Consider the following 13,279-nt stretch of genomic DNA (forward strand, 5'->3'; position numbering starts at 1 on the left):
GTGTGATAATTTCATTGGATCCTAACGATAACTTGGCGATGCAGGCAGGGCAGAGATTATTCCCACCTTACAAGTAAGGAAACTGAAGTTTAGAAATGGTGACATACTTCTGCCAAGCACACATACGAGTACCAGTGATGAAACCTGACTGCACTGGATTGCCGGCTTTTATATAATGCTGTCTACATAGAAGGAAAAATCCATAAAATAAGGAAACACAAGGACTGTATGTGATAGATTAAGCATTTGTAAGCTTTTCCCATAAATACAAGGAAAAAATAATGTTATAACATATTTTTTTTGTTTAGTAAAAATATGCTTAAAATATATTTTACAGAATTACCATTGTGGCACCTAAATGCGAAATGCACCTCTTGTTTTATTTTAAATTTTCCTATAATCTGCAAGTATTAGGAGATTAATAAATATTATTAGGAAGGAGTGACACTTTTTAAAATTGAAAGCTAAGTAAATTAATTGAGTTGGTAAGTTTAATTAGTTGTCACTGATAGTTTTAAGTATTTTTTTTTTTTCTGTATAGAGGCAATTAATTATTTGAGAGTATCAGAAAAATTGTGTAGTTATCCAAATGCATTTTCTCTACCATGACTCATATTTTAAAAGGAAAGTGCAATCCGTCTTGAATTATGACTCCTGGGCCAATATGCTAGTAAAAGACAGGAAGTTGGCTACTGCTGGACTGGGCCAAGTTAAGAAATGTGTGTGTGTGTGTGTGTGTGTGTGTGTGTGTGTGTGTAACTTATGTAATAATAAATTATTCTATAATTTATTTTCTGAGAAACCTGAGTTTCAGATGTGTATAGTGCCCAAGGTAACACCTCTGCTGTGGACTTGACAAACTCCGATTTTGGTCACAACTTCTGATATCTCAGGGTTATGAACCCTATGAATGAAATCACTTAAAATATATACAGTTCCCCTTTTGAATTATTGTTCATTTTATCCCATCTTCTTTTCCTTCATTAGGCCCAGGCATGAAGCCAACATGAGATTTATTTTTCACTCATGGTTACCCTTTTCTTCCATTGTCTTTCTGTTATTTCTGGACAGTAAAACTAATGCCTGAACAAATGTTGAATTCCACTTAAACCCTTATTCACCTAGAATAACAGATGATCAAGTTATATGACCGTTTCAACACACATTTCAAATTAGATTATGACAATTTATCTGTACTGAAATAACTTTCTAGGCCCAAGATGGAGCCACACCTTCCTAGCGTGTCACATCAGCAAACCAAAACTGAGGTAACTTTTGTGGCCCTGTGAATGGTCCACTTAACCAGAATAGCATACAGGGTATCCAGTCAGCCAATCCCCAAATGCCAAGCCAACTGGGCCTTCTCACCCCAAACCAGGATGACTGTGTGGCCCCAGCAAACGAAATATTTTCTATCGCTCTCTTCCTTGTTCTTTATTCTTTATCCTATGAAAGCTTTCTGCCCTCCACCCCATTTTGCAATTCTCCGTAGGAGACTGTCTACTTCATGAAGTGTTAAATAAAGTTAAAGTTTTTTGTATCACCTTAATTGTTCTATTTAATCATTTGCAACAGTTTTTGATGGCGAGGAATGGGATCCAAAACTCACGGCGAACAGCCTTTGGCCTTCAGGACAAAGAGAGACACAGATGAAGAGCTGCTGTTACTGAGGGCTGTGGGTAAGTCACTCTCAGATTTGAGCTCCACTCCTTTGTGAGCAGCTCCCCGAGCTAAACAAACTTTATTCTGATTGATTGATTGATTGATTGTTCCTGGAAAGGTTCTGGGGTTTTAGTAAAGTTCCAGGATAGTTATATTGGGAGTCCCCAGTTGGTTACAGCTAATGTTAGGGGATCCACAAAGCCTTAAGGTGTGTCAGCAATATAAACCACTGGAGGACTTTGGAAAATAAACTAAGATAGAAATTCAGACTGTTTTAACCATAAAAATCAAGATAGACTAGGCATAAGTCAGACTATTAAAAGCCATCAAGACTTCTGCCACTATAAAGAAATCTCTTAAAAAGAATAATAGATTTCTTGCTAATGGGAATACTAGAAGTCAATGCTGTAAAATTGGTGGGCACAGGTTGAGTCCTTAAAGCTATTTGAGCACTCACCACATAACTCTAAGACTCTAGTGCTAGGATAAGTTGGTCACAGAAAGGGTTAGATTGACACTAGGTCACCCTCAACTTTAAGATAACTCCCATGCAATGAGGTATAATGTAAAACACCACAAAATCCCCCAACCCTGTGGCACATCCCTTTTTGGTATTAATTTGTCTTTGAGAGACCCAAGGCTTAGCTAAAGAAATGGGATCCTAGAAGTTTCCAAGATTTGAATGTGCCACCTTCTGGCACACCTGCTTATTTTATGTTTTAGAACTGTGGTCCCAAAGCTGTATATATCTACAAAAATGGCAAAATCTTAAGACAACTTAGAATTACAATGGCCACTATGGGGAATGTTCCAATTAGATGAGGTGGTTCATTTAAGAAGTTCAGTTAAAAGCAAGGGTTCCCAAATCTAACAAAGAAAATGGGATACCAATTTTAATTTGCATACAGAAGCCTCCAAAAGACTTTAAGATTCCAAATAGCTTCATTGAAAGATTTATTGCACATGCCTAATGAAAAATTAACGACACAAGAGGTACCTGAAATAAAACAATGTAAGACTGATGTGACTCCTGCCACTCCCCTCTAGCCTCCTTTACTTGAGTACTGTTCTACTAATCTTCTATCTGAATTTCCTTTCACTCTGAAAAGACCATAAGATTGCAAACAAAAGTCTAACAAGTTAACGGCCTGACAGCTGCAACAGCTCCAAGGCCAGAAACCTAAAACACCTGGACCTCCCCCTCCTACAGGTCCATCATAAAACACTGTCCCAGAAATTGGTGTCTCATTTGCAATCAAACAGGACATTGGAAAAAAGATTGTCTTTGAAGGTTTTGTCAAATCCTTCCACACAAATTCCAATGCCCCCATAACTACCCTTGAAGCAGAGTTCCCCAAATGGGCTCTTCCCAGGGTTAACTCCAAGGGGTTGTCCACTAAACTGCTACCAGTTATTCCCTTACAGCCAAGGGGAAATTAAAATTAATATTAGTGGAAAACTGTACAAAATTCTAGTAGGTAATAGAGCTATACTCTCTACTTTAAACCCCACTCACTCTGAATCCTGCAGATGGGATCCTGGGAAAACTGGCAAAAGCTGACAAAGTGAGAATTCTTATCAGAGTTAGCTCTTCTGGATCTCTATAGTGCCCAGCTGAGAAAGCAAAGTAAAAATTTGTTCCTTCCTTTCCAAGTTCAGACTCTTATGAATTTGGTTTTGGGGTACCCATTGGTTGTCAATCCTTTCTCTCTTAGGGACAGCTATTGCCTTCTTGTTTGTCTTGTCTTGTGTCCTAAGAACCTGGCTTGGCTTTCTGCCTTCTTGGGACATGCAGGTTGTTGGTTCTTGCATATGCAGGCAGTTTGACCATCAGATTGGGGGCCCCAAAAATAGAGAGAGAGAAATGTGGTTAGGGTGCTATTGACTGCTGCCAGGTCTTGGGGGATTGTCTAAGTCCTTCTTTCTCTTAGTTATCTCTGGAAGTGGCACTGGATCTTGGGAGGGTAGTACTTTTTTTTTTTTTTTTTTTTTTTTGGGGGGGGATGGGGGTTGGTGTTCATTAATGCCAGAAATAATTAATGTTTGTCCCAGATTAAACTTGACAAAATATTTGAAAGGATTTTTTTCTTTTTTTTTTTAAGTAGCTCTCTTAGCTACTCCTGAGTTTTGGCCATCTTGTAAGCTGATATTCACAGCTTGATAGGAACTTTTTAAGTCATTTTCTCTTAAGCTAATTGAAGCTATGTATCCAAAGGGAAAGAAAACATTTCAAAGGCAAACAGCTCACAATGCAGAACATAGGAATCTTTAGATTTCTATCTTATCTGAAGATCTCTTTGATGTAAGGAAGCAAATTGAAGATAATGGAGTTGAATGGGTGGGCCATCACCTTACTATCATTCAGGTCACAACTCAGTTCTTCGAAGAGCTAAAAACAACTGCCTTAAAATTGAGGACAACTTGTACAACTTGTCTTTTAAGTTGAGCCTTCAAAAGAACAGAAAAAACCCACCTGTGCTTTTTACCAATCCCCAAAGCTCCCGTATTTACCTCAAAAGTCTTGTAGGTATTGTTTGCCAAATAAGTTTGGACTGTATCCTGGACATTTTAAGTATTATGACATGAGACTTGTTTTAATCCTTTGGAGAATGTCAATATCTGATGAACACTGTTTGGTTCCAGCCACATATTCAAATCAGTCTTGTGTGGTTTATTGTTTCTGTTTTCAAAGTCTTTGACGTATTTTTAGGATCTGTCCCATGTATGCACCACCTATGGCCATTCTGAGATTTGAGCAATGGTCTGTTGCTTCCCATGGTTGTCCAAGTCTTCAGTATATTGTTCACGATCAGATTCATGCATGTTGCATGTGCAGCTCTGAGCTGAGCACATCTTTGTTGGGTCACTTTTCTGAGCTTCATGATCTTCCTTGTACTTTTGACCCCTTAGACTCCCCGTTTTTAGCCTTTGACCAGAACGCTGGGACTTTACCTTCCTCTGCTATGTACTTCCCTCCAATGCACTCAGGCCTATAGCCAACAGGGCAGAAAGATAAAGAGAAAACAAACAGAGCCTCACTCCCACCCGCTTGGACTGCAGCTCCTCTGAATGGAGAAGCAGCTTCCTTTTCTTCAGAATTTTAGATGACTGCATGTCCTTACTGCCCCACTGTCACTGCCAGAGGACCTCTTCCTCCCTCAAATCTAAACTAGAGGACTTCTCCTAGAACTCCTTCTGTCCCCACAGAAGTCCACTTATGGGTTCCGGCTGCCTTGAATCCAGGCCAGTAGGCGCCATAGGGGTTAAGATGGTACATTCACAGCTATGTCAGCAGTACTTTGATTCTGGTAATCTTCCCCAACCCATTCATTTTAACTTCCGTTTACTTTTAAGAGATCTCAAATAGCTGCTCCATGCATTCAGCTCTACTATGGAAGCTACATTCAATAAGAGAGATAAGATGGGAGTGTGCTTACCCGGAGCCAGTGGTCCCTCATTAACATTTTAAAACTTCCAAGGTGTCCTGTAAGAGACCACTTTAACTTTTTTAACCCATATTTTTCAGCCATATTTATCCTCAGCACTTAAATTTCACCTAATATTTACTAACAGCTTATAGACCCATTATTCCTGAGAAATACATTGTCAAAAACACTGTTCAAAATAAAATTAATATTTTTTTCATCTTTAAACTATTGGTAGTCTTTTTTTAAATTTTTTTCTTAACTGCTGGTAAAAAATAATGAGATCATGTGACATTATCAATATAGTCTGTTAAGTTTGTGTTTAGGAAAATAATGCCTTCAGATAGAGGCTATATTTAAGCATGCCAACAGTCACGTAGACTTGTCTATGATCTACTTAATGTTATGCTAATATTCAAAACTCAAAGTGGATTTAGAATGATTTATCACTTAATTTAGCTCTCTATGTTGATTCTATAGACTTAGTGCACAACCTCCACTTGACCCATTTAATATGTTTGTTTGTGTTATATTAATCCCATTTATTACAGGTACTGCTATGGTCTGAATGTTTGTGTCCTCCCCAAATTCATAAGTTGAAATCCTAACCCCCAAGGCGATGATATTAGGAAGTGAGGCTTTTGGACATTGATTAGGTCATGAAGGTGGAGCCCTCATGAATGGGATCAGTGCCCTTATAAAAGAGACCCAAGAGAGCTCCCTCACCCTTCCCACCATGTGAAGTTACAGTGAGAAGAAGGTCATCATTGACATCAAATCTGCTGGAGCCTTGATATTGGATTTCCCATCTCCCAGGATTGTGAGAAAAAAAAAAAAATCTGTTGTTTGTAAGCTACCCAATTTATGGCATTTTTGTTACAGCATCCCAACGGACTAAGACAGGGGCATAGAGACAGATTTAGTGCTGTAATCTAATGAAGGAAAGCAAGACTGCAAGATCCCTGCTTGTAAGTGGATCCAGCTGGACTTACTATCCTACAAGCATCTAAATAGTGGATCCTCCAATTTTAGATCTCTACCATACAGAGGGGCCTGTCAAAAGGACCCCAATATTTTATTTTGTTTTATGATGCCACACTTACAAAGACAAATAAACAGGCATTATTTAATTGAAGAACCTAATTCTATTTATGGCACATGAATTATTGAATAACTTCTCTTGATATAACACCTAAAATACTCATTGCCTTCTTGTGATAAACCCTACAAACGTCTATGCTATTGATTCTTTTCTTATGGACCTCTCCAGAAAAGTCACCATTTGACCTGGACCAATTTGTGGTTATTAGTTATTAATCCATAAATGATGACATAAAGCACTTTTTTATATAATATAATTTCACTATAAAGAATGAAACAATTCCTCTCTTTGACAACTAAGCATCTGTTAATAGCAGATGGGCTTGCTCAGATACAGTGTATGAGGCAATAGTAAACAGTAAGTGCTTTCTTCAAGTGGTTAGGTAGGACTTGATAGCTATCTTCTGATTTTCAGAGCACTTTTATAGTAAGAATTATACTTTTGTTTTATACCTGAGATTCTTTACTCTTTGCTAACATTTGGTTTGTGTTTCTATCTCTTTAAGCAATACTGATTTCTGGTTTACTTGTCCCTCTTGTTGGAATTCTAACTATGTAAAACATATAATTTGCATGTGTACATGTGTGTGGGAGTAAAAGAACCAATTCTTATGCATGAAACATTTTACTAAAAATATCCAAAGCAAGATTATTGTTTACACAAGAAAGCTTCCTCATTGGTGGAAAACAGGTCATCTCTTGTCAACCTACTTTTATTTGACATATATCTAAATTTAGAGAAAAGCAAACAAAGGAGATTAAATACATAAAACTTGCCACAACATGCTATATCAAATATTGCACGATGGATGGAAAATATGATCTGTGTGATGACATAGAAGTGCTTGGAGTTAGGCACACCTATATTCATCTCTAGGCTGACATTAATTTATGAGTTTTAGTTTCTTATTATGTCTAGTGAGGATGACAATATTTTCCTTGCAAGGTTATTGAGATATTAGAGCTAATATGTGTAAAGCATTACATAGCATTTATAATCATTAATATAGGGTATGCAATATACTAAAAAAGTGCCTGATACAGAGTAGAGTCACAATAGTTAAAATTAAGCCCTTTTAGTATGTATTATTCTTTAACATGCATCTAAACTGAGGTTAGAAAAAATATAAAATTTTGCTTGTCAAGAGGGATTTTTTCATTACATCTTGAGCTGATATAAGTTCATAGATTTTTTAAATGAATATTTCCTTTAAAAATATATCATTTAAACTAAGCCCCTCTTACATGTTTCCCTATGTTTGTCTTTTAATGGGTCTCAAATTGTTTTTGAAAAGAAAGTGAAATATTGGTTGATATATTTTGTCAAATACTTCATTTTGTCTCTTAACAAAATAATCTGTATAGGCATAAATTTCCCTTTAATAAGAAATTTAAGTAATCAATTATATTCATTCATATTTTCTTCTCCCTTTTTAAGTTCTCATTATATTCACACACAAAAAAATATAATTGAAAGATTAGACAACTCTGGGGTCTGGAATAAAACTACATTCCATTGTCAATGGTTAAAATTATCGTTTTTCCAGTTTTTAATATTCTAATACGTAAGAGAGTACAGTCAGTTATTTTGTTAAGTAATTCTCAGAAGCAAGTAGGAAATCATGGTATCTGCCCTCAAAGCTTATTAATAAAGAGAATCTTACAATATACTCAAGTAGAAAAAATTACCATAATTCTGTAATTAAGGAAAGCATGTGGATCTTTTTTTTTAATCCAAATTGCCTATTCATTCAATCATAACAGAGATTTATTTAGCCTAAACTATGTATCTTGCACTCTGTTAAGTGATCTGGGAGATACAATAATAAATAACACCTAGCATCTGCCTACAAAAAGTTTATCATTTAGTGTAAGAGAAAATGTACACTACTGGGTATCTTGGTCAGGGAGGGAAGCTGGGTGTGGGAGTGGTGGCTCGTGATCTCTGAGGTAATTTCTTTATACACGATACCTCCACTAAGATTAGTATACGTTCCCTACAGCAAAGATGCTGCTGACCCATTCCTGACTCAACCAATGAGAATTCCTGCCATGATGAGCCAATATTATGGATCTGGATATCATACTTGTTGAATTTGTTAATGTAAAACAATGGGAGGGTATGAAACAAGAATGATACCGTTAACTAGAATTCAAGACAAGACACTATATCTGTTGCAATATTTACTTTATTGTTTTCTCATATTTGTTCCCAATGCAGAGTTATCTGCCTCCATTTAGTATTTGGTATCTTGTGTTTAAAGACCCAGTCATCAGCCTTGACTTTAACATTTACCCTTCCATGTCAGATGATCACCCAGTTTACCTAACACACCTGGAGTTTCTGTCTTGCTTTTAATTAGGAGGTGACCTGTTCAAGGGAGGCAAACACTTTTAATTTCAGAAGTCAGGAAAAATCAGGAAAAACTCTACATAAAAAGGTGATTTTTATGTTTCAATAAATAGAGACAGAGAATAAAATGTACCAGGCAGAGGAAATAGTATGAGAAATTAATAAATGCATATTTTTTGTAAAATGAAAGGAGTATCCAGGGTTTGATAAATATTGTAATGTGAGTGGAGAATACACACATAAAAAAGAAGTAATGGGGCATAAGTTTGGAATGGGAAATTGTAATCATACATTGGGTTGGATGTATATAATTTAATTTATTAGGCAATGGAAAACCATTTCTCAATGGAGAATTAAATGATTAATTTCATGCTTAGGGAAGATTAATGTGGAAGTTACAAGTAGAAAATAAGAATGGATACACAAATTCTATTATAGAGAAGTGAGAATAGCAAAGACAGACTGGGAAGCAGAATAAAAGTTCAAGTTAGAAGAACTAGCAATTGGCAAAGAGAATAGACAGGAAAGACAAAATCCAGAGATAGAGATGAAAGGATTTGGTAGCCAAAAGAAGGGGCTATTTGTTGCTAAAATGACTGGGAAGTGTGAGCAACAGCAAAAACATACTACTATTTCTCTGACGGTTTCTGGCTCACATAACTGAAAAAACAATGTTATCATAAATAAAAATGTTCAAGTCCAAAGGAAGCATTGGTTTGGGGTAGAATGTGTTCACTTTTATATCTGTTAAGTTTAAGGTACTAGTAAAACACCTAAAAGAATATAGAAATAGATCTGACAGCTGGAAATGCAAGATAAGCACTCCATAGAGAAGTAGTTTGGAAAGGGAAAACTTTGTGGGTGAACAGGTTGTGAACAGAGAGAAGGGGAGATGATGACGATGATGATGATGAGATGATGACATGACAGTAACAGTAAGAATTAAACAAACTTAAGGAAAACATAATGAATAGAATGTGGAGAAAGTAAGAAGATTGAGCACAAAAGTGAAACAGTTTAAAATCAGTGGGAAAAATAGGTTAATGTTCTGGAAATAAGGGGAGCTCGCAAAGGAGGGCGGAGGTGGCCACTATGCGAGCAGATGAAGGAGGAGGAAAACTTGGGAAGTTAGAGTAGAATCGCTGATTAGGGAGTCATTAAAGTGGTGGGCTACAAATTTAAACAACAAGAGGTAGAAAGTGCAGGCAGCAAGAGTAAACTACTTTTTCAAGAAGTGGTTTCTGTGGCAAGGAAGAAAAGGGATAAACAATGGTAACTTGAGGGAAAGACTATTTTAAGAGAGAGTAGACTTAAATACTTGTGTTTGCAGGCAAAGGGTGGGAATACACATGCAAAAAGAAATATACACTGGAAGAGATCTCTGGGAGAATCACTCACAAAGCAAATTACTAAGAGAATATAGGCAAATGGGAATATAGAACATATGGGTTGGAAATGATCAAAAAGAAAACACCAAAAGAAAGGGAGGATTTGAATGGAAGATATGTAAAGTTGTAAGGGTTAAAAAAATATATTGCCATGATCAAAGAAAAATAGAAGTGACGTCTTCTAGAAGAGAGAAGATAAATAACCAAGATGGAGCTTAAAACTAGTGGGAAATATTTGTGGAAAATGATTTGTTGGTAGAAGTGGCAATCCATAAGGTGTGAATAAAAAACCGCTTAGGAATGGAAAAGGGCTCACATCTCAAGTCCAGTCGTTGCGTACAGATGCCAAGCATTTATAGTGGATGCTCTGAGATGCTTTTGTGAATTACTGCAGGAATGTCTATCCAATTTACCACAAGAAATAGTGAAATCAAGTGATAAAACGCATCCAGAGTTGGGGGAGTCTAGTTGAGAAGTTCAAGGGAGTCAGGAATTCTACAATTCTGATAAAGGAGTTGTTACGATGGCAACCATACTAGGTAGGGAAACAAACAAACAAAAAAAGCCAGGTGACATGACAAACTTTGCTAGGAAGGAAGAATGAAGGGCTTAAAAGCTATAATGATTGTGGAAAATTCAGAAGGAGGGATGAGATAGGTGAGTTTAAAGATTGATAAATTGTGATTAGAACTGGGATCTCAGGCTCCTGGCCCAAGACCCAAGGTAATGTCGTGATGTGATTGAACCAAAGTGAAGAGAAGGTGTAACTGTCCTTTGTGATGACATCCACTCTGCTTAACCACTAAACACTGAAGTGACCCAAGATGGAGTCCTGCACCACATTTTCTTTTTCTTTTTTCTCTCTCTGTATCACATTCACTTTAGATAACATCCAGTGTCAAGGCTTTGCATATCTATTTGCACATGACTCTCAACGCTATATCTCCAGCTCTTTTATCACCTCTTAACCTCATCATTTACATATCCAACTGCATATTCCAGATCTCCAGCTGGATGTTATTTCAAACCAAACCCTAAATTGAACAGCCGTTCTCAAGCTGCTCAGACCAAGAGCCTAAGAACCATCCTTGAGAAATCCTTATAGATTACAGCCAATAATAAGCTGCATTATAGATCTTGATTTCCATGTATAGAAAACTGTTTGCAATGTCTTATCTGGATACTTATCTTTATAATGATTTTAGAATTGAAAATTTTGCCCACTTTTCTCTCTTTTAATATATGCTATACAAGTGAAATGTAAGAAGCAACATAGCCCATGCTCCAAAGCTGTTGATGAGTAATATGTACAGATTTGGACATTAGATAAAATGCCAGAATTATGTGAAATAACCAGATAAATATTAATATGAAGAAAGAACCACCCTTGATACCTTTTTCCCTCTATTCCCTATCACCCACATGTAACTCATCAGCAGCTCCCTCCTACTCTCTTTCTAGCACATACTCAAATTTGAAAACTACTCCACTTCCATTCCCACCACCATTTTTCAAATGGACTACAGCAATAGAATCCCATCTGATTCCTTCTCCATGTTCTTCTCCAACATACTATTCTTTACACAGCAGCCAAAACAATCCCTTGAAAACCCAAATCAAAATTGGCTTGTCTTTGGATTAAAGCCTTGCATTGAATCCTTTTGAATATATAATAAAATTCAAATTCCGTACCAGGCCCTACATAATCCTCTGTGACAGTTCCCCTTATGACGCACCTCGTTGTGACTATTATCTTCCTTGTCCATGTCTTACACGTCACATCACCCTTCTTCCTATTACTAAAAGCTTCCAGCACCTTCTCACCTTGCATCTTTATATTATCCATTCCCTCTGCCAAGAAGGCCCTTTCAGAGGTGTTCCTCTTTGCTATTCAGGTCTCGGTTTAAATGTACTTCAGTGACATAACAACTCAATCTTAAAGCTGCCTCCCAGTCACAATTTATTTCATTATACTCTTATTATTTCTCTGCAGAGCCCTTATTAGTACCTGACATTTTTTATGGTTTGTTTACTTATTATTCTATCTCACACATTAGATGTGAAGCTTTGTCTTCTTTACTCATCACTATATCTCTGACAGTTAATATACTACCTGATACATAAAAGATACTCAATATGTATTTCCCAAATAAATGACTAGGTGATTAAAATGATTAAAATTGAATTTTTAATTATGTCATCTACATTCGATACACAATGACAAAAAGACATTAAAATGTATTTTATTCAAATCAATCATTATTTTATCTCTCAACTGTGGCATCAAGGGAGGACATACTGATTTTCTTCCAGGATAACTTCAGCTAACAATGAAGGCTGTACACAAGCCTTACCACTCCATAGTCTATTATTAATCTCTGATCCATCCACTTTTATTTCTTTTAGGGTGACACAACCTCTCATAGTAATGGCTAACATGTTTACGATTTGGGGAGTACTCAATAACTATCCCCATAGTGATGATTACTACTCACTTCATAATGAATAGTTGTATGTGTCTGTCCCCGAATTATCTCTGACTTCTCTACTGCTTTCTGAAATGTAAAAAGCCACACTTATTAACAAAATGTATGGTACAGAAAAAAATTTGGCATTTTATTATTCACTCTGTACTTCTTGATAAATACTCAAACCTCTTCACCAGGAGAAAGTTTCTTGTATACTCATCTCAGATGCAGAACTAGTGGTGGGGCCATTCTTGACTTTATACATATAAAGTTGGAAGAAATAAAAATAATAAAACTAGACCAAAATGTTTTAAGAAGGAATTTCATAAGGATGGAGAAAGCTCTGTCTCTCAACACTGGATCATTTTTCCTGAACAACATCTGCTGCCTTCTGGAATTTCCACAGAGGAGGAGGCTTGTAAATAAAAAGGCTGGATTGGAATTCAAGTATTTAAATCAGTCCAAGCCAGAAACTGCATGAGATTTTATGTCAGATTATATGTTTCAAAAAGTTATTTTTAAATCGACTTTTTCTTCTGAGGGTTTCCACTTGCAAAGGAATCATTTTTATTTTCAATTGGAATAATTGCTTCCCTGGTCTTATATGCTATAGCTCAGAGAATAGCCTTGGGGATATTTGCAGTTGAATCTGTTTGCCAACGTGGTTAAAATTCTCTGAATTATCTATTACTGAAATTTATCATCACTTAAATTTTATCTGTGTGCTTCATAATAGGTAGAATTTAATCTACAAAATTCACAACTAAGTATATCATTTACTCTGTCAGTTATCCACTATATAAGCTTTGCTACAACTGGAATCAAGTCACCATTGCAAGGAAAATGGCACATAGACATCTGCACAGGTTATCGTTAGCAGAT

At 36.4% G+C, this 13,279-nt stretch overlaps 1 long non-coding RNA gene across 1 annotated transcript in view; it reads left to right on the top strand.

Annotated features, from left to right (window-relative positions):
- Positions 1–13,279, top strand: part of LOC141571043 (uncharacterized) — a 141,757-nt gene that overhangs the window by 36,428 nt on the left and 92,050 nt on the right. Inside the window, exon 5 of the long non-coding RNA XR_012495534.1 lies at positions 1,576–1,679. This is a non-coding gene — a long non-coding RNA (uncharacterized LOC141571043). The remainder of the gene's footprint in view (positions 1–1,575; positions 1,680–13,279) is intronic.

This window comes from Rhinolophus sinicus, linkage group LG04, assembly GCF_036562045.2.
Source record: "Rhinolophus sinicus isolate RSC01 linkage group LG04, ASM3656204v1, whole genome shotgun sequence".
Taxonomy (NCBI): domain Eukaryota; kingdom Metazoa; phylum Chordata; class Mammalia; order Chiroptera; family Rhinolophidae; genus Rhinolophus; species Rhinolophus sinicus.